Here is a 23,697-nt window from a genome sequence, read left to right on the forward strand (position 1 = left end):
TTGTATGCTTAAGAGAATCAGTGGGGGCAGGTAGGTGAGCTGGACAAGAGGAGGAGAAGAAAAGGGTCAACAGAGGTACAGAAGGAGAGTTCGTAAAGGTAAAAGAGAAAAGGAACATTTGGGTATGGAAAGCCAACTAGGGGGCAAGGATGGGGAGAATATGCATGGGAAATGAGTCTAACCTTTCACTGCATGAATTTTGTCAAGTCGTTCATTAGTTTTGGCCAAAGAACCTTCTCATTAAGTAAGTTTTGATGAGAATTTTATTTGGAGGCCTCTGTCACGAATCAAACACTGCTGCCCACTGGGCCTGAGAAATACTACTTTCTTTCTTTCTAAGGCATCTCTCAGATGAACAATTGTGTTCCAGTCAAATGTTCCCCCGGTGGCCATCGAAAGCCAAATCATCCTCAGTGAAGTTATGTCATTAGAGAGAGAAACACAAGAACTAAGAGAGCATATATAAAAAGTGGGACTTTTTCCAAGAAAAAGAGATTATTTAGACTTAGACAACCCCATGGGAGCTAGCAATGGTAGCTCAAAAATTATGATTGTACATCTCATTCCTTGAGTCCCAACTAATTTTTGGCTTCCTCTAAACATAGACCTAATATTTTCACTCCTTAACAGGCAGAAAACTCTCAAACTCTCAAGCCAAGCACTCAGATAAAAAATTAAAGATTGAAGGATTACCTTATCTTGTTGTATTGTTGACATACAACAATCTTTTCCCAAATGGATGCTGGCAGGGTGAGAAAACCTATACTCACCATCAGTGAAGCTGGCTTTTGAACAATAGGCTTACAGGGTCCATTCCTATGTTCTATTTAGTATTTCTCATTCTGATTACAAACAACACTTATAGATATATTACACAAAGTAGAAGCACAAAAGAGAGCAAAAAGGGATAAAAATGAATGGCCTGATTCCACCAAAGATGCCAAAAAATGTAGGAACCGACAACAAAACCCAGGCACCAAAGTGGGAATAAATAGCCAAGGAACTCAGTGAAAAATGGCCCTAGTTCAGACCTAGGCTGACTTAACCACAGTGGCATGGGTTCAATAAGCCTCAAGCAGCATAGCACAAGGGCCTCCATAAAATCACACCTGGGCAAAGTCTGCGGTCCACAATTGATGGGCAATGCAAAGTGGATCTCACTAGAACTTTTAGGAAAACTGTGGTTATAAACAAAGACCATCAGAATGAGAATAAACAGGCTGCTTATTCAGAGCTTACTATAGCAAAGTAGTCAGTCACCATCACGTGTTCTTGGCAGAGACTCAAAGGCAGGAAAGTAGTGGAAAAGTTTATAACGCAGAAAAGGAAGCTTCCAGGTATACTCAGCTGGAGGTTTGCTGACAGGGGGGAGCAGGAGTAGGCTAACTAAGAGCAAGTTGTCTTACATAATTGGTTTGGGGAGTATAGTTGGCTTTCTCTTGTTGGTTCTGAGTTAGAAGCCAGGACAAAAAATAGGGAAGCTGTCATTCATTGACCAAGTCCTGACCATTCTTGGCTGATTACTGCAGAGGTGGTGGTTTGACTTTCTAGGCCAGTTGCTGTAGAGATCTGTAGGACAGAGTCTTATTATCATATATGGTCTTTCCATTGCCTGTTTATATATTTAGTCTGTTAGAGAAAATCCTATGTCTTGTTTTAATTTTTCTTACTGGTTTCGAGCCCCAATCCTGGAGAGAAAACAGAAGCCCAATAAATATTTGAAAAGAAAAAAGGGAATAAGGGGGGGGGCGGAATAAAAGGCCCAAATAACCATGAACTCTGACTAGGTGTGGTTAGCTAAGAGAGGTGTCCATGTAAGAAGAAATGCAATGAAATATCTCTACAAGGTCTTAGGAATCATGTCTTCCAGTGGCATTGCTTAGCCGTGGCTCATGGAAACAACAGAAAACATCAATATGGTGTGCAGCAAGCAGTCCAAAAAGATGTCATTGATAGCAAAGCAACCTGGCACCATATGAAAATGAAAAGAATAATAACTGGCAAAAAATATTACCCTCCAAGGTAAGAGCGAAGGTCTTGAAGGTGGTGTCTTATGAGACCACCTGTGCAAGTGTCTTTTCAATCACTTACTCCTGAAGAGTGAGCACTGTCAGAAAAGTGACAATTTACTTCCAGATGAAACCTTATATTGCTCTTGTATGTACCAGAAGTAGACAAAATGTTACAAGACATTAGTCCAATTTTTGAGCTTTGCACATAGACCCGCACACATGTACAATCCCCCAACACACATATACACGAGACACAGAGAATTTTAAAAGGTTCCAACATTATCTGAAGACAAATAGTAATGGGCTCTTTAAAAAGGAATTAAATCAATGCCTAAGGTATTTGTAAAAAGCCAAGTTAAGAAGTTGGAAGTTAGCCAGAAGAGGTTAGCAAAGAAATAAATTGTATGTTAATTTCAAATTAGCGTTTACACCAGTTCCAGGCTTCAAAGGGCAAGGATCTGAGAAAAAGGAAGTAGACAGAAGAGGGAAAGGGACAGTCTTGGGGGATTCACACTAGCACAGCAGATTCTTGGGATTGCTGTAATCTGTCCCCCGTTTTTAGCTGAGCTGTGTAGAGAAAAAAGCCATATATTTTTCCTGAGCAAAAAAACTGAGAAGCTGGGGAACACTTCAGAATAAGTAATGATCAAGGGCATCAAGATATATTAGATTTCATTCAGAGCCAAAGGAAAGCCAAGGAAGTTTTAATACCTACATAACCAAGAGCTATTTTAAGGTGTTGAAGCTATAAAGATAACTATGAAAGTCTTAAAATACAATGTGGAGTAAGAGAGGGGAAAAAAGAGAGACTCCGGTAATAAAAGAGATTAACAACAGAAAAACAAACAAGTTTCTTGACGTGTACACCTCATGTACATGTGGGAGACACTCAGGAAAAACTGAGTAACTCAAAGTAATGGCTCAAAACTCCAGCTTACAGAACATCTTCAACAAGGAATAATAAATTTGTGGAGAAATGACAGGACAAAGGAAGGTAGTTTTTGGCTTTGAATGGTGGCAAACTATGGAAAAGTAAATATATGAAATGAAACCAATGGTAGATGAAGACTAGTTAGTAAAGTTTGTTGTATAGAGTTTTCTGCTGTTTCCAAGATGATAGGGTTTAAAATTGCTTCTAGTAATTAACTTTTGCCTTTCCTGGTAGAAAGAAGAAAAGAGATACATTTAATTTCTGCAAAATTTATTTGGATGAATGGGGGGGGGTCAGGAAGCTTTCCTTACATATGCTTTTCAGTTGTTCTTATGCCAAAAGTGGCATATTTGGGGGTAGCATATTCTGCTACCCTTCTTAGGTAAACGATTCTTTTTTTAGTGTTTATCTTGAGAGAGAGAGAGAGAGAGAGAGCACTCATGTATATGCATGGGCAGGAGAGTGGCAGAGAGAGAGAGGGAGAGAGAATCCCAAGCAGCCTCCATACTGTCAGCATGGAGCCCAGTGCAGAGCCCCATGAACTGTGAGATCATGATCTGAGCTGAAATCAAGGGTCAGATGCTTAACAGACGGAGCCACCCAGGCATCCAGTAAAGAATTCTTTATTCTGGGTTAAATGGTAACCCCCAAAATTCATGTCTACCCAGGACATTTGAATATGATCTTATGTGGAAATAGGTTCCTTGAAGATATAATTGAGTTAAGATGAGGTCATACTGGATAAGGGTGGGCCTTACTCCAATGACTGCTATTCTTTTAAGAAGAGGAAATTTGACACCTGAGGTGAAGGCCACATAAAGACAAAGGCAGATATTTTCATGATTTAAGCCAAGGAATATCAAGGATTGCCAGCAAGCACCAGAAGCCAGGAAGATAAAAGGAGGAGCCATATATTGTATGGCTCTGTAAACACCTTCATTTCAGACATTTAGTCTCAAGGGCTATGTGGATATAAATTTCTGTTGTTTTAAGCCATCCAGTTTGTGATAACTTACTACAGCAGCCCTAGGAAACTAATATAGGCCTGAGAAGAATATTAAATAAAAATTCAAAAATGGATAGCAAGCAAGTCAATTCAATAGCTATTTACTTTATTATGCCCTAAATGGGGCTGCAGAAAATACAAAGATACTTATGGGCAGATCCTGGTTTTAAGAAGCTTTAGAATTCAGTAGGTTCCTAAGATAGATTAAAAATACAATTATCTTCTGATAATGAATAGACATTTTTCACCCATCAGGTTGGGCAAAAATTTACTTGTAATATACAGTAAGGATGAGTACATTTGGCAATGGATAAAAGCAGTGGGAATGTAAATTTGTACACCTGATTTTGAGAACAACTTGGCAATAGCTTTTCAAATTTTTAATCTACCTCCAGAAATTTTTCCTACTAACAGTACTCATATGAGTGGACAAAGATACTTTCATTTATTGGCCATGTGGTTCTCGTTGTGCTTAGTACTAGGATGACTATAATTTAAAAAAAAGATAAATATTGTCTTTAACATCATGGGCACTTATATACTAATAGGAGAGATGAGCAAACAACAAATGAACAAACATTAAACAAAGGACTAAAAGATAAATTTAAAAAAGTTTATTTGTACTCGTGAAGATTTAGAAATAACATAAACAGTCCTAGAAGAATAATTGTATAAACCATGTGTATCCCTATATGAACTAGTGCTAAAAAAAAGAATGAGGGACACTTCCTGTTGTGGGTTGAATTATATCTCCCAAAATTATTTGTTGAGGTCCTAACCCCTAGTATTTGGGAACATGACCTTATTTGGAAATAATGTCTTTGAGGATGTAATTAAGATAGAAATTAAGGTGGGGTCATATTGGAGTAGGGTGAGTGCCGGGAGCCGAACCGGCCTCTCTGGATGGCAANACCTGTCGGAGCCGGCGCGGACTCCGACAGGTGAGCCCTTAATCCAATAGGACTATTGTCCTTAAAAGAAGAGGAGATTCAGAGGGAGACACATGCAGAGATGAGAGCACCTTGTAAAGACACACACACACACACACACACACACACACACACACACACACACACACAGAAGTCCACTGTGTGGCCGTGTGAGGATGGAGGCACACATGGAAGTTAAACAAGAAGGTTGATTGTTCAGACCTCAGAACTGCTGTCCAGGCTCCCTTGTTCAGCTCACTTCAGTTTCCTCAGATGCAGGCACAGTGCTGCCCACTGCAGGCATGAGCCCCCACAAGTGTGTGAAATGCCATTTAAATATTTTGTGGTTCGTGCCTCTGACTCACCCCCACTTACCAGTGGTCAGACTTTGGTGTTACCTATAAGTTGGGAGCATTTTGGGCTGGGTGTGGGAAGACGTCTCCCAGGTCCTTCTAATCCACTATCACTAGCAAGACGGCACTGTAAGCAGGGCAGAGAGGCTGAAGTCAGAGGCAGTGAGCTGTGAGATGAGCACCCAGAAAAGCCTTCGCTCACGTGAGCACGCTCCAATGAGCTGACTGCCATGGACTCAAAATGTTCTCATGTCTACCCAACCCTGTCAGGTTAGCGACATTGGTCTCAGAATGACACCAGAGGACAGACGTTGTGGGCACTGGTCAGCGGGCTGTTTTATGAAATGACATCTAAACCATTGCAGGAAAAAAAGAAGGCTTCAGCACAAAGAAGGTACGGTGCAAATCAGCTGGTCTCTTGAGCGGCTCTGTAGAGAAAAGTAAACTTTCTGAACTACTTTCCACCCCCCCCCTTCCCTCAGGATTCCTTTCTCTTTCGTAATTAAGAAGTCAACGTGAAGCAGCAGGAAGAGAAATGGTTGGTGGGGAGGTAATGACTAATAGCATCTTCAGTGCTGACATTTGCTGGGAAAAAAATCCTCTGGCACTTTTACCTGTAACAAACCTGTCATTAGTGAAGGCTTTCTTGCTAGTCTTCCAAACACTAGGAAAATAATTATGGTAATGGAAAGCATTTAACAACCATTTCGTGAATGAAAAAGGAATGACTCTTCTTTTGCCCAACACCTTCCCAAATTAGTAGTTTATCCCCTGGGGATGGAGATTGACTTCCAGTTTCTCCAAAATAATCAAATGAGAACAATTCCATCTGGTTTTAACTCCTGAAATTTATTTTATTTTAATTTATAAAGCCTGGAGCTGACTGTTGCTGAGGTTAATTCCTCATGTGGCTTCCACATCCTTCTGTGTAGCTCTCTTCCCAATGCAATCGTGAACACAACCAGGGGCAGATGGGGAGTTCTAGCCAAGGGGCAGGGTAAGGGAGTGGGTGGAAAATGATTAGGAGGAATTTAATTTGGTTTCAAGAGTAGAAACAGTCCCCCTAAACCAGCTTGACAAGATTCTTCCTGAACTGGGCCTAGTCAAGAAGAGGGCTCGTGGGGCCTTAACTAAAGTTTGATCAAGGAGTGAGAGCCCTTGTCAGATGATACACCCAGGTAGCCTTCACACTACCAGAGGTGTGTCAGCACAAAGTCTGAGAAATTAACCAGATTTCTCCATGTTTGTTTATATTTGTTTTACTTACTTTTGGTTTATTTGCCAACTGTTCAAAAGGGCATAATTTAGGAATCACCCAAATCATTTTTATTAATTAGTATTTGTGAATTTACGGAAAGATTATACTTGAAATAACTGCTTATATCAGTAAAAACAAAACCATTAACAATAGCTTCATGGTAAGATTGCTTTGTTTCTTGTTATTTAAGGGTTATGGTACATAAAGGAGGAAAGGAAGACAGAGCAGACATGACTCAGGAACGGGCTCTGACCCGGAGCACACACCTGGTGCCTGGTAAGCACTGCCTCCTGGAGGCCTCCTAACCTCCCTCATCAGGAAAGCCTCAGACTCCTCATTTGACTTGCTCAAGGTCAAGTGTAGAAGCCAGGATCTGAAGCCAGATCTGTCTAACTCCAAAACAAGATTCTTTCCATTACACCAGCCTTCCCAAACACCAGCCTTTGGACCTGGGCCAGCCCCAAATTAAGTTATAAGCTGTCAGAGACAAAGTGAAAAAAATATAAGGACAATGTAGTGAATTTTTTCTAAAACAAAATGAATTCACTTTAAAGCACTGGTTTTTTTTCTTCTCAGATTATGGCCCACTTCTGCTGTTAAAAATGTCCTTTTATTACAAAATAATAATGGTTATAGGGATAATTATTTGTCTTTGATATCTTTAGTATCCTTCCTGGGTAAAATTTAAAACACTTGGCCAGGCTGTACTGGTATCTGAATGTTTCAAAATTTTGGTCCCTTAGGGAATTCCAGAGCCTGGGAACCAAGACTACAGGAAAGGTGATTTCCCCCGGAGCAGAGGGGACGAGGATAGCTCTGCATCTTCACTCAGTTATTCTCCCATTTATTCCATATTTACATCAACCTCTGAATTTTGGAAAGTCTCTCCAACTTAAAGAAAAGTTACCATTTCTTTTCTTTTTTTTTTTAATGCTTTATTTCTAGGAGAGAGAGAGAGAGACAGCGTGAGCAGGGGAGGGTCAGAGAGAGAGGGAGTCACAGACTCTGAAACAGGCTCCAGGCTCTGAGCTGGCAGTCAGCACAGAGCCCGACACGGGGCTCGAACCCACGAACCGCGAGATCATGACCTAAGCGAAAGTCAGACGCTTTAACGGACTAAGCCACCCAGGTGCCCTGAAAAGTTACCATTTCTAACTGTGACCAAGCCATCAAGGAATCAAAGACAGACACCAAAAGAATCTGTCTTAAGGGAGTGAAGAATCAATACTAAGAAGTGGAAAGAAAACAAATATTGGAAAGTCCAATGGCAGGAAGAGAAGCCACAGGATTTTGGTCAGACTGAGAAGAAATTTGTACGCTACAGCTCCTGCAGAAAAGACAAGGGTAACCCTTATCCTCTGTGGGATCCATCTTGTTTTATAACCTCCAGCATTTTCCCCACTGAAGGGACAGTTGCTTTCACTTGCGAAGGTGCACCTTCTTCAGTGAACAGGCAGAAACGCAGCCAGATAAGCATTTCTGTTTGTGCAGAAAGGTCTTACTTCTCAGGTTTCTCATGGGCTGCTTCTAAAGGGTACCAGATCTCTCTGACGTAACAGGAAGTGCTGTTTTTTACTTTTGCCCACATGCTTTCCAGAAATAAGAGGNTATAATGTCATGTTTAAGAGCACTGAAGTCAAGAAAATTGGGTGTGTAATGGTCCACATTCAGGATGTAACTCAAGGCAACTCTCTAAACCCTTGGTGTCTCTGTTTCCTCCCTTGCAAAATGTGAAGAGTAATGTTCCCCACTTAAAAGAGGTGCTGTGCAGCTTATGCGCAGCACACATGGACCCCCACAGACCCTCAAGGGTCAGCTATTATTGTGTGCATTGTATTTACTGCAGGATAGCTGAGTATCTCTCAAATTAGAAGAAGTAACAAGAACATATCACTAATGAGATCCTACTGACTAAACTTGAAGTAAAAAATGAAAAATTAGTGTTCACTAATTTTTCAGCAACACAGTAAGGGCCTAAGTAGCGCTTCTAGCTGTTGCTATGACTCTCCCACTGACTGGCAGCTACACAGGACTAGAAATGACTCCTACCTTCCCCCATTCCTCCTTGCTTCAGAGACTCAACCTCTAACACAGGCCCCAGGGTCTCCACATCAGAGTAGGGGCAGTGGATGCTGTCGGCTGCCTGCCTCATGAGCACCAAGGATGTTGCTCAACTCTAGGCAGTGAAAAGCAATGTCCAAAGGTCGGTAACCCTGTGTTTAGATTGATTGAGACTCTGAGAGAGGGAATATTATAACAAGATAAGGGCCAGGGCATTGGTACTGTTCCTGAGGCTGGTCAGCTACTTCAATTCTTGTCCTAAGTTTTAGCTGGATTTTTTTTTTCTTTGAGGGAATCTATTTTCTAAAATCCTGTCAACTTCTGGATAACTCTCCCAGGTTTATTCCTACTTATCCTGTCTCATAACTTCTGGAAAATCACAGATATAGCCTTTATTTCTTTTTAAGACATCATCTGAGTTTATTTTAAGCCAAATTTTCTTATTAAATGTATTCTTTCATTATAAAGTTGACAATCCTATTAGTGTTAAGAGATTTCTGAAACAAAGTTGGATTACTACTGGAGGTCATCTAAAGCCAGATTCCTGAAGTCAGAGGTGAGCAAACGATGGCCAGCTGGCCAAATGGGACTGCAGCCTGATTTTGTAAATATGCATTTATTGGAACAATCACACCATTCATTTACATATTCTCTGTAGCTGTTTTCACACTACAAGGGCAGAATTAAATAGTTGGGACAGAGAATGTATTGCTTCCAAAGCTGAAATATTTACTACCTGAATTTTCAGAGAAAAACTTGTTTCTCTGCCTTTTAGAGTCAGACCACTATGAGAAAAGTTGGTCATCTCTGAGAAAAGTTAGTTGGCTACCATCATGATAACTATATAGTCAGTTTTGTCCAAAATCTTCCACCAAGATAGCAACAAGTCTAAAGGGGATCTGACATTTGAAAATATTTTCTATTTTAATGGTCCAAAATGAAACCAAAATTACTAACTTCTAGTGGGAGTCACCTAGGATCTTCTACCTTAAGCATCTGTTCCAAGAAACGACTTTCAGTTTATTCGAGTTGAACACTTGAAAAGCCATATTGGGTGTCATTTTGGTGGGAAAATACGATATGACATTCATAAGTCTAGATTAGATCTAGTGTCTGAAATTAAAAAAAAAATCCAAATTTGAAAATCTTTGGAAGAAAATTTAAATATTCTAGTTTAAAATAAGTAAATAAGGTTCCTCTCCTCTTTTTCCTCACAAGTAGTCAACTGCACATTAAGTGGATTTAACAGAAATAATTCTCTTTTTTTAATGTTTATTTATTTTGAGAGAGAGAGAAAGAGAGCACGTGAGCTAGGAAGGGGCAGAGAGAGAGAGAAAAAGAGAGAGAGAGAATCCCAAGCAGGCTCCACCCTCAGCAAATGACCATGAGATCATGACCTAAATCAAAATTGAGAGTCAGGCACTTAACTGACTGAGCCATCCAGGCACCCCTCAACAGCCATATTTCTCAACCAAATCTGAAACCAAATAATGACTTGGTATTAATTTACAGTAAGAAAAGAAATAAATTCTTGATGGTTTGCTCCATTTGCTGAATATGAGGCAAAGTTCGGGAAAATGAAAACACAAGATAGAATGCCAGAGAAGCTACTTCTGGCTTCTCATGCAGACTTTTTTTTTTTTTTTAATTTTAAAGTAAATAAGATATACTTCATTTAAGGAATGAGAGAATATAATGTTTTATTAAAAACAAACCTTTCTAATATATATATATATACACACATATATATATATATATATATATATTTTTTTTTTTTTTTNTCCATGCATTTTCCCTTTCTGTGTATGGGTTATGTATAGTCAGGCCATATATGTTCTGAATGATGTTTAGCTTTCACTGACTTCCCTTAATTCAGTCATCAATAAAATTTACCACCCAGTTAAAATTGTCACATCCCTTGTGGAAAGCAATTTGGAAAAGCATTTTATGAGACACAGAATGTTTACAACTTTTGACCCAGTTATTCCACTGCTGAGAATAGATCTTAAGGAAATAATTCAGAAGAAGAAGAAAAAAAGTTCTTATTAATTAAAGAATTATTTATAATGAAAAAAACCCCTTTATGTATAAGAGAATAATTAAATGAATTATGATACATCAACTAGAGGAACTATTATATAGCCATTAAAATAATTATGGAAGCTATGTAACAGCACAGAAAGTATTTATGGCATAATGTTAAGGCAGAAAAGTAGACTGTCAAGTTATGTCTGCATTGTCATTACAATGTGAAAAACAAGGTCTGCATATGATCTGGAACCCTAGAAACACAAAAATGATTTTTTTAATGAATTGAAATGTAGGATTACTTAGGATGGTGAGATGGAGCTTGTGTTTTTTCTTTAATAAATGTTTATATTTATTTTGTTATTTATAAGCTTAAAAATAGAGGAGAACATTTCATTTCCCCCCATTTCCTTTAACACTTAAAATAATTTAGGAACTTATCAGTCATGGTCCAGTTACAAAGAAGAGAAACTGTTCCAACCAAATTAAGCAGAATGGCATTTACTACAGGATCAAGGCATGGTTAAAGAAATAGACTAGGCTGAGTTTCCAGGGGTAATTCTCAAGGCTATACCATAGAACTGGGGACCCCAAAATGTTGCTTCTCCTGCCATGATCAGGAAGCAGATTGCAAAATGAGAAAGCTCTGCTTACATCTGTTAACTCCAGGACAACATTACCTTTGTATGGTCTGTCCCAGTGAGATGGAGCTTCATGCCTTCTTTCTCTTACTGTGTAAGCCAGGTCTGAATTTTAGTCTTGGTAAGTGCATTCAATTGACAGTACCTAAATCATACGCAGAATGATTTATAGCTTCCATTGTATAGTGAGACAATAAAAAGAGGTTGAACTAGAGAGTGAATAAGCAGGCCAGTCTCTAGTATCTGCCACATAGGATTCTCAGATAAAATATAAGAAACACAGTCAAATTAGAATTTCAGATAAACAACAAATAATTCTTGCTGTATTTCTCAAATATTACAAGGGACATACTGATACTAAAATTATTATTCATTGGTTACCTGAAATTCAGACATAAATGGGCACTCCATATTTTTAATTGCTAAATATGACAACTCTATTGGATTCTATAAATCCAATAGAAATTGAATTTATTTCCAATTCATACAAAGTTTTGGTGATATTTATTCTCAGGTGAAGATTCCGTCAATAGAGGGGCCCCAAATACTTAATAAAAACATTTTCTTTGTTAAACCAATAAACATTCTCTGGATTCTTTATAATTTCTCCAAAAATAGGAAGCAGACAGGTGTATGTTAGTTAGATTCTTATTAAGAATCAAAAGGTGTCAGTGGTGCTTGAAACCCTAGAGAAAATGTATTCCTTAGATATATATTTTTTTTAACCTGTTTTATTTAACAGGCAAGAAGTCAAGTTATAACAGAGTCAGAGTTAGGATCCAGGGCTCCCAGATATGACCCTTTCCAGGTAGAAGCCTCAAAAAAGATTTCAGTTGTGATTTAGATTCAAACTTAAAGTTGCTACTACAAAAAGATGGAGTTCTGATTAACCTCTCATGATCTTGAGTGCAAGAGTAAGCATGAATTGTCACTCAACAACAGTGGTAGAAAAATCTCTGGGCCAAGGATGGCCTGGATTCTAACCCTCAATGTGTCACTACTCTACTTGGTAAGCTTAGGTATGCATGTGATAATTCCTCTAAATCACTGTTCCCTTATCCCTAAAATGAAGTAATTAGTACGTTTCCTGTACCAATTTGCCATAGGAATCAAATAATCTCACATCTGAAAAATTTTCTGAAATATAAGAAATGCCACATAAGAAGCTTTGCATACTTATGATTGAAAATTTCTAAAGTTTAAAATATTCAATATGTTAACCATTGTCCATCTCTGGAGGGCTTGTCATATGCAATATTTTCAGTTCTTGCTTATTTTACTTTTGAGTAGAGTAGATTTCAGTAGTGACAGAAGCCTTCAAGTAGAAATGGGTTAAAGAAGATAAATATTTATTTCTTGCTCACATAAATGAAGTTAGTGGTCCGTGGGACTCAATCATCATTAGAGACTCTGGTTTCTTCTTTTGGTCCTCTGTTATTATCATTGTAAAAATCCCACTTCACTGCTCAAAATGTCTGTTCAACCTTCAGCCACTATATCACCTCAGCTATCAGAAGGCGATGAGTTTTAAAGAGGGCATACACCTTCCCTTTGAGCTGAGCATGCTTCCTGGAATGTAAACATCATTCTCACCTATACCCTGTTGCCATAACTTCATCAAGCAGCTTCATCTAATTATAAAATTAGAGAAATCAAGTTGGAATATAAGATGCCATTTGCTTATCTACAATACAATAGCTCTATTGCTGGGGCAGTCAATGTTCTCTGCCACAGTAAGTAAAAAACAAATATTTTCCCACATGAATTAGGAGTTTTGGTTTGGGCTGCTATAACAAAGTACTACAGACTGGGTGGCTTATCAAAACCAGAAATTTATTCCTCACAGTTCTGGAGGCTGGAAGTCCAAAATCAGGCTGCCATCATGGCCAAATTCTAGTAAGAGTCTCTTTTCAGGTTGCAGATTGTCTTCTTCTCATTGTATTCTCCCATGGCAGAAAGATATTGAAAAAGCTCACTGGGGTCCCTTTTATAAAGGCACTAATTCCATTTCTGAGGGCTCCACCCTCATGATCTAATTACTTTTCAAAGGCCTCACTTCCTAACAGTATCACACTGAAGGTTAAGATTTCTGCATCTGAGGGGGCGCATTGGTGGCTCATTCGGTTAAGCATCTGATTCTTGATTTCAGCTTAGATCATGATCTCATAGTTTTTGAGATCAAGCCCTGCATTGGGCTCTGCACTGATAGCATGGAGCTACCTGGGATTCTCTCTCTCTGCCTCTTTCTTGCTCTCACACATGTGCATGTCCTCTCTCTCAAAATGGACAAACATTAAAAAGAGAAAAAGTTTTCTGCATCTGAATTTTGGAGAGGACACAAACATTCAGTCCATTGCAGAGAATAATTCTGTTAAAAATTAGAATCTTTCCTAAAAATGCTGACTGGAAAAGTCAAATTAAAGTTGCTTTGATCGTATAATTAAATCAGTCTAGCTCGATGATAAGCTCCATAACAATAATATACCAATAAAACAATAATACAACAATAGCACAGTGCCTGCCACATATCAGATTATTTATAAACATCTGAAGAATGAGTAGAAAAAAACAGGTGTTAGAGGGTAGGAGAGACGAATCACAAATTTTATCTCTACAGAATCAAGGCTTCCAACAATGAAATTGTTTTGATATTGAAAACGGAAATAGAAAAAAAGCAATTTGCAAACCTATCTTCTGACTCACGAAACAAGTTAAACTATACCAAACCATGACATGCAAGCAAATCCTCTAAACTCAAATTTCCCACCTTATTCAGACCCATATATCCCAAGATAAAGCCACAGATAAACTGATCTAACTTTGCCTGGATTCGCAAGACTGCTCTTTGAAAACTTGTTCATTTACAGATACTAACCTGTTCTTGAGAAGCCCAGCCTGTGATCGAACTCCCAGCCTGCAAGAAGCTTTCCTAACTCACTTTTTTTGGAAACACTACACTTACCTTGGTATGAATCTGCAATAACACTAATAAATTTAACTTGTTTTGACGCAGGTGTGTTACTAGTGTTCTTTGGTCTGTAGCAATAGATCATGTTATATTAAATGTCATTGCATACTGTTAATGTCTGCTTTCACAGATTTTTCCTGAGCAGTAGACATGTCTTCATGCTGTATATTGGACAACTCAAATCCTTTCTAGAACTAGATAATATACAAATACGGATAATCAGTATGAAAGTTAGAAAGGTTTTCCCCCAACGGAAATTATATGTTCTTTAAATTGTGCCTAACAAAAGAGAAAAGAAATGAGATGAGACATGGTATCTGTTCAAATAGACAAGGTCAAGAGAGAGAGCAGATACAAGGAAAAAATATTTTGGAGTCACTAATCTAGTCAATAAATAGCAGTACTGAAAAGCAGAAGTCAGGAAAATTTTATCTTATTGAAAAGTATTGCACTTCAGTGCATTTGGTATTTCTACGAGGCTTAAGATCTTATAACTAGACAGCAACTGGCACCAGGTTTGGATTCAGAAAATATTAGTGTACAATTGAATTTTGCTTCTTATATACTCGGGGCATATACTATCTGAATTTTAATGATCTCTTTTGTAAAGTAAAGATATAATATTGCGTTCAACTTTGGATAATCAACCATATGGCTCTCTTTTGCATAATTACAAAATACCATAAAGTTATAATTTATATCTGTGCACTTTATTATATATAATCATACTTTATAGATTGTGTGCTGATGATATTCATATTAGCATGCCTGATTGTATACACAGAATCATGTTTATTATACTTTCTGAGCAATTCAAACAATTTTTCTCATATAGTTCTGGCTACACACAGTATTCACTTGATGTGCTGATTCTAGAAATGAATCATCAAGTAATTTTTTTATTCCACTGCAATACCTGCAACACAGATGGGTTGTTAGAAACATGAAAAGGAAAAAAAAAATGGCAAAACTAGTTTCCCACAGCTAGTTCTCCATTTTGTTGACCAAATCGGAAATTTTATTCCTGAAACCTGAAATGGCCAGACTTTAATGATACAAACAGTAATAGAGTAATCTGTATAGCAAAGAAAGTGATAATATTAAGGACTGTCACCTAACTATCCTAAAGGCCACCAGAAGATGGTAGTCCCATTTCTTTAGGACACAGTGACTCGAAGACAAATGGCTGAGACACAAGATGACAGATAGTGTGGAAGATGAAATTGTTCAGGTCACTGCTGGCCACTGCCTGTCAGCATAATTCTTTCCCTAGGTAAGGCCAATGAACTCTTTTTGCAGGAAGTGCCAGAAACTAAAATGCCTGATTTTCAATGCTATGGATTTTGCCACAAAAGATTATGTAAGGAGAGTAAGAAAGAGTTCACAATTCATCTGAAACTTCTTCACCACTGGCTTTTTTCTCATGCTTCTTGGCTCGTTCCTCTTTCATGCTGCATCAGCATGTGTGAGTGCTAAGATACAACCTAGGACATTCCTCTGCTCGTTTTTTTCCCCCCCTAGACTCATTAATTTCAAGAGAAAATACTGACTGTGGTCAAGAGGTGACACTGAGGCCAATTATCCAGTCATATCCCTGTTTTTTAAATAAGGTTCCCCAATCTGAAATACATGCAAATCCAAAAAATATTTTTGATAAACCTCCCTCCCAGCCCCAAGGAGTTGGGCTATAAAGCTGCAGATTGGGCCTTCATGCTGTATGTCTTTTAAAGCCCTCTCATACTGATTTCTGTGACTTTCAGATGCACCACCATGAGCACAAAGAATTCAAAAATTCTAAATTGAAGTTTTATAATAGTTACCCTGCTCTATTATTTCCTGTCTTTTTGATTAGCTGCTTCTCTCCAACCTATGCATGTAGAACAGAAACAGTTTGGTTTGCCCTTGAAGAATCCCCCACCACCACCAAAAAAGAACACTGGCATTATCCACATTTTCCCAATGTGGATTCATGTAATGCCATTTTTTTTCAGTCCCATTTTCAAAGCTTAGAGAGTGGTGAAAGGTCACATTAATAAGCATAACCATTTTAACTTCCAAAATTAATGAGTGGAGCTCAACATATTGAATGCATTATATCAGAATATCTGGTTCTTTTGGAATTACTCTGAAACTCAGAGGGTATGACGACCAAATGGTGCTAAACTTATGGTGTTTTCATATTAGGCTATGAAAAGAGAAAAATAAATATTGCAGCATGCAGACACAATATTGTTTCAATTTGTTGATGACAAAACACATTTCATCTCAATTAGCAAGTAGACTTTGTTATGAAGTGTTAGCCAGATTGCTAATAATTGAAAACTTAATGTGTCTTCAGTCATTACAATAGCATAGTGATGAGAGGTTGTGAGAAGTATGTAGATACTGTTTGCTATATTTATTTGGGGAAAGGAAAAATCCCTATCATCATAATGATGAATCAAAACCAGTGCATATAATTACTCTGGGTCAACTGGGAAAGTTCAGACAGGATTTCTCAGGGTTTGCCAATAATGATATCCCAACACAGAAATGGTCCCCAGAGGATCCCAGGCCAATTCAGATACTGCTCTGCAAACAAGTAACTCCCTATCACTTCTTCTACTTTTCTGTCCCTCCACGATCTTTACAATAAACTCACTTTTTAAAAAATTGGTAATTGAGAGCTTCCTTATACAGTATATGTATGCTGTATCCTACTTGTTACACTCTGGATAACTGGCCTAAAGGGCCACTTTTGTGTTTGCTTTGATTTGGGCGATCTAATTCCGTTGGCATCCTGTGTTGAGATTACTTTTGTCCCCCATTTTTTCCTTCTTTTCCGGCAGTCTAGGCATGTGGGAATGATTTCATGCATTCAAATGATCACCGGCATCATTTTTTTAAACTCAAATAAATTTATAGTCTGAAGATGTCTGTTTCCAATAGATTTTATGCTGAAGCCAATCGCTAATCATCCTTAGCACTTATTGAGATCCTTGTTCACCTGAAGATTTTGAAATGATGAACTTCTGCCCTGTAGCAATATTTGCCTCTTCAAAGCCCATGTTGTGGTGTGACTGCTTCATATCTTTGAATGGGCTTTTATTCATCACGTCACTGTAGCACAGAGAATGGACCAGACCTATACACGTTGCCCACCACAACAGGTATTGTGCATAAAAAGTTAAAAGATGTGCTCTTTGGTCCCTGAGGGCTTTCTTTTTGAGATTAATTAGATTTCAAGTAGGATTACGATATTCATCCATTCATCCCTGGCTGGAAAATGCAGACTGAATTTTCTGGCACAAATTCGTCTTCAATTTACTTCATTTTATGCTAATCCGTAGCTCATCCTCTTACCAAAAAAATGAAGAGATCAGCAAATGTTAAGGATATTTTTTATCAGAGGTAGACAGCCATTGTATTTAATTTTCTTTTACATTATACACACTGCATTATCCATTTAATCCCAGACACACAGAAGATTTGCCAATGAGTGATTCTAGCTGACAAGTATGGTAAGACTGGGTTTTCTATTCTTATGCTGCTATTTTAATACGATTGGGTGAGGAACAAATGCAGATCATAAAACCTAAAACTCTAATAACTATCTCGGTTCAATTCATACAGAGTTTCACTTAAAGGGTCGTAAGTATTTTTCTATGTTCTAGTTTATTTGTTTTCTCCATTCCTCTAGAATATAGATAGGAAAATGCAATTAATTCTAATTTCCATTTTTCTGACTGTCCTTGCGTGGTACAATTTAGTTCAGTTGCTCTGCCATGGTCATTTGTTCACAATATGGTATTCAGTCAAGTATTGAGTACTTACTTCATGCCAGGGACTGTGCGACGTGCTGGGGATAGAACACTCAACAGAGCAGACACTGGTCCTACTCCGGAGGAGCTTAAAAATGTTTACAGTCAACTGGAAATAAATTCTACAGGTTCAATATCTTAATTTCCTGATCATTTTTTAATCCAGTAAGATATGATTACCTAATAGATTTCATTATTGAATTAACTTTAATTATCTGATATTCTCAGGATGTTTGGGCAGAACACTCAGATATCATTAGTTCAGAAGCAAAACTGCTATGAACTGTGATCTTGTTGTGAAAGTACAGTGCATATGTTGGTTACAGAGTTTTATTGTTGTTGTTGTTGTTGTTTATGGGAACTTATCAAATAAAAATAAGGAAGTTTTCATTTTAATTTTCTTATAGGAAGATTAAAATATCCTTGGCTCAAATCCTTTTTTTTTTTTCTTTTTTAACATGCAGAATCTCTTAAGAAATACTTTGCATATTATAGCCACTTATTAAATGGATTTTTGAAAGAATGTAGGATCTATGACAACAGAGACTTTGGCATTCACTTCTCTACCTGCAGTACATAAAATAGTGCCTGGGACATAGTAGGCATTCAACACCTACTATATGCTGGATATAGAGAAGTGAATTTAATCATATTTGATGAATAAATATGACCTCATTGATAGCAGAAGACCAATTCTCACGGTTTAACTGTGGGGGACTGAGGGGAATCACATAAAATTCCTCAGTGAAGAAAATTTTCATGACAGTTTTTTAGTCTACAAATTTTATTATAAATACTGGCATACTTAGATTTAACCCAGTCAGTTTATTTGAGCTCTCTATTCTGTTTTTATGTTCCAAGCATTTTCCCTTCTTTTTTCTTACTGTTAGGAAATTCACTGTCAGTTAAAAACAGGCTTCAATGAAAGTAACCTGTCTTTTCTTTCTGGCTGCTTTTAAGGTCTTTGGTGTGTATAGTTTCATTACAATGTGTTTACGTGGGGATTTCTTTAAAGGAATGTATCCTGCTTAGGACTATTTTTACAGTTGACCTGGACTATTTTTACAGTTGACCTTGAATAAAATGGGTTTGAATTGGACAGGTCCACTTTTATGTGGACTTTTCTATCAGTACAGCACAGTACAATAAATGTATTTTCTCTTAGTTATGATTTTCTAACACCATTTTCTTTTCTCTAGCTTACTTACAGTGTGTAAGACATTTAACACGCAAATTATGTGTCAATTGACTATTTATTTTATTGGTAAGCCTTCTAGTCAACATAGGCTGTTGGTAGTAAAGATTTAGAGAGTCAAGAGTTACACATGGATTTGTAAAAAAAAATGAATTTTTTTGTTTTATTTTTGAGAGAGAGAGACAGAGCCTGAACAAGGGAGGGGCAGAGAGAGAGAGAGAGAGAGAGAGACAGAGAGAGAGAGGGAGGGAGACCCAGAATCCAAAGCAGGTTCCAGGCTCTGAGCTGTCATGGGATTTGAATCCATGAACTGTGAAATCATGACCTGAGCCAAAGTCACACTCTTAACCTACTGAGCCACCCAGGTGCCTCTATATGTGGATTTTTGACTATGCAGGGTGTCAGCACCCCTAACACAAGCACTGTTCAAAGGTCAACTGTATTTTGTAGATTTATCTGTCTTTTCACTTCTGGAAAATTCTTACTTATTACCTCTTTGAATGTTGCCTTAATTTTTTTTTTAATTTTGTCTTTCTGGGTGCTATTTAAATGTATGTTACAGCTTCTCATTCTGCTCTCCATCTTTTTCATGTCCCTTTCAGGTTTACATTTTTACCTCTTTTTCTGTATTCTGATTAATGTCATTATGCCTAGCTTTTAGTTCATAAATTCTCTCTTTACTCTGTCTAATCTATTATTTAACTTATCTATGAAATGATTCATTACAATTATATTTTTCATTTTCAGAAATTGTTTTTGGTTCTTTTCTAAACCTTCTTGCCTTGTTCTAAAATCTTATTAATTGATCATAGATTTATTTCATCTTTTCTTTTTAGAACTATTTGTATTACACTTTCAAAGAAAGTAAGATGAATCTTAGTGTTCTATTTGAAGTTCTTGGGAGACTTAAATTTCCATTTTGTCACTTCCAATGACACTTGCTCCTGGCCTGTGTAGAGAGCATGGCCCTTACTGAGAGATTTGCCTTTTCTTCAGCTGTGTTCCCTGGGATCTATGCTATTATGCATGGTCACCTCCAGTGTTCTCAACAGGTAGACATTATCTTTTCAAAACACTAAATGAAATGAGGCCAGGCCCAGGGCTACAAATTCTTAGAGAGGATTTTTTTTCTTCCACCACCACCAAAGCCAACATAGGTAGTTTTTCTTACTCCATCTTTGCTGGTAAGTATACATACTTTTGTCTTAGCTCATCCTTTTACCCAAATGTGAGGAATAGCAGTTTTACATGGAAATGTTCATTGATTCACCATCTTATGGAGTGCAAATCTTGGTCTTCCATCCCAGAGGGCAACTAAAATCTGGTCACTACATCCAACAAATGCACCCTAAGACTGTTCAGTTCTTTGATTTTTCACCTTCTTCTTATAGGGATTTTCCTTTTCTGACTTTAAAACTCAGCCATGCAATCAAATTGTCTTGTTAAATTTTGCCTAGCAAAATGCGGGGGGGAAGTGGAGGGTAATAGACTACTGGTGGGTCATATTGCTAAAAATAAAAGGCTTACAAGCTATTTTTAACTCTTCTTTGCCAATTTGCTTTTGGTCCTGACTCACATTAACTGAAAGCTTAATCTGCACCTTAGTTGAAGGAAAAGAGAAGATGATAAGTGAACTTATCCCAGGCACCGGGCAGGACAACTGTACTGCTTCCAGAAAAGACCACAGCTTCTGGATTCTTCCCTCCCAAAGGCACTGCTGAATGCATTGTAGGAAATGACTGAAGTCTCTGCACAAATGTAGATTAACACTGTTGATCAGTGTGTGTGAATGCTACCGTATCTTTATTTCTTCTCTTCCTACATTTCTGTCTACTTTTCCAGTGTCCCCTTGCTTTGCATTCCTACATGAGTCAAGGACTTTTCTTGAGAAAAAGGACCCGATCCCATCCATTCTGAGTAGAACAGAAACACACTCATTATAGGACCATAGCCACTGAGAAGGTGGATGGACTCTGAAGGGTTTCAAAGGGAGACAATAGATTCTTGTTTTCGAGCACCTATTTTCCCCTAACCAATTTCCAGTTAAAGAGCATGTTTTTTGTTGTTTAAATGGAAGTTGTGTGCTTGAAAGATAGAAATAGCAGTGAAAATTAGAAAAACAAAAAAACAACCCATCCCTAAAGACATCTTTCTGAATGGAAGACTCCTGCAGCACACAGAAGTCAGTCAGTAATCCTGCCAAGTGAAAACAGTGGCCTAATAGTTTTTGCAGAGAAAAGGAAAAAAGTGGCTTAGAAAGAATATGAAGGACATTTTGAGAAATCTGCATTTTTATCTTATTCTTAAACCTAACTCTTTTCCACTCCTGCTCTCATCATATATATGGATAAAGGAAAGGGTGAGAAGAGAATTGAAAGTCCACGATGATGCACAGGCTGATTACATGTGAAAGCCAGATCTGCTCACAATTGACTAAAGATCAGGGAGTCATTTATTTAATTGGACTCCGAGTGACAAGAAGGTGAGATGATTATCGAAGAGATGAGTCCTTTGTTCCAGCCTCCCAGTTTAAGTCATTTCAAATAGAAAGAGAACTTTTCCAATTTCTCTAGGACACCAACCTGAAGAGGTTTTCAATATTAATCCAGGTAATCAGGATCAGAAATACTATTTGCCTGCCTCACAGAAAGAAGAGATTATGGGCCACTGAAATGGAAGAGCTGGAAATACTTGAAGGTATTAACTCGGCTGCATGTCAATGTGATGCAGAGAAATGAATACTCAGTCTGTGCGGTTGGCTCTTCCAGTTTTGTTCACTGATGTAAAAATATGGTTCAGGAGAGATACCCCCAACTTCCTCCCCATCATCAGCATAACCTGCAGAAGAATTTAATTTCTGCGTTACAACGGTTAGAATTCTGACCCAGGAGCTTTAGGGTTCTGGTAGAGAAAAACTGGATGCTGAAAGCAAGCATAAACATGTATTTTCCTTTTCTTTACATTAGATATATGAAAGACAAGAAAAGAACTAAATGGGACTGACTATCTAATATGTGCCAAATAATGTGCCAGGCACATTACATATTTTACTACATTTGCACAATGCCTTTGTTATAAGAGGGAAATATCTCAACTCTTTATGATGCTAAAACACTTTGAAGACATCATTCATGTCTCCAATAGTTTTGTGCTCAATTTAAAGATAAAGAGTTTAGGGGCGCCTGGGTGGCTCAGTCGCTTAAGTGTCTGACTTCGGCTCACATCATGATATCACGGTTCGTGGGTTCGAGCCCCGCGTTGGGCTCTGTGCTGACAGCTAGCTCAGAGCCTGGAGCCTGCTTCAGATTCTGTGTCTCCCTCTCTCTCTGACCCTCCTCTGCTCATGTTCACACACACATGCACTTTCTCTCTCTCTCAGAAATAAATAAAACATTAAAAAAATTTTTTTAAAGATAAAAAGTTTACTCTGAGTTAGAATGATGCAATAGTCTCTGCTTTAAAGCTCAAGTATTGGCCACTCTGAGCAAAAATGGCTGCTGTCAAGAGAATCTTAACATCTTTGAAGTAGGTTGCATTACTAGCAATTCCTAGCAGCTAAGGGACACTTTCAAGGAAGGGGGAAGCAGTGATCCATGATGTAACTCTCTTGTGATAGGAGACACTTCTTCATCATGCTTGAAAAATCCATTTCAACAGTGTAGGGTGGGAATACAACTAGATAGGCTAGATTCAAGATAGATGCAAATAGAGATTTTGGAGCATGCTGCTGCAGTTAAATTGAATTTTATTTGTAAGTAATACAAGAAACCAGGACACTCTGGAAAGGTGGGTGAGGATATTGTCTTCAGATGAGAATGGCATTACACAAGCTAAATGGAAGTGGCTAGTGGCTGGAAGACTCTCTGCTACTCACCAACTTCCCTGTTCCAAATGAGCATAGGTCTGGGAAGATGTAGGACCTACAACGTTACCCCAGGAGACTTGTATCACCAGGAGAATTATCAGATGGTGGCCACATTGAACAAAGGCACTCTTCTTTACGGGCTGCCTATTGGGCTATCTGAAGAAAGGGAAGGCTAGATGGAGCCTCACCACAGTCCATATCCCTGTCACTTTAGAGGATCTCATATTTTGGCCTGGAAAGTAAGAATACCCACTGGACAGGAACAAGGACTCTGAGCATGAATTGACAAGATGATAGACATCAGCTTCTCTTTATCTTAAAATATTTCTTGCTATACAGCATATTGATATAGGATTCCTGGGTGGCAGGGGTAAGACCAGCAGACTACTTTCAAGAAAAAAGTAGCAAGTGTGGTATAACGATTTCCCAGGAGAGATCTCAGCAGGAGGAGACTTGAAGAACAAAGGCAACAACTCAGCAAGAAGAGCAAAGGAAGTTGATTGATCATTTTTCAATTCTTTCACAGGGTGCAGAGGTCTTTGCTGTGATTAGGAAGTTGCTTTACACAAAAGTACAAAAGGTTGGAGGCACAACCCATTTGATCGGTTCATGTCCCAGTGCTTTCCTGAAGCCATCTTTGAATCAGACCC

This window comes from Crocuta crocuta, unplaced genomic scaffold (assembly GCF_008692635.1).
Source record: "Crocuta crocuta isolate KB4526 unplaced genomic scaffold, BGI_CrCroc_1.0 scaffold25, whole genome shotgun sequence".
Classification (NCBI taxonomy): Eukaryota; Metazoa; Chordata; class Mammalia; order Carnivora; family Hyaenidae; genus Crocuta; species Crocuta crocuta.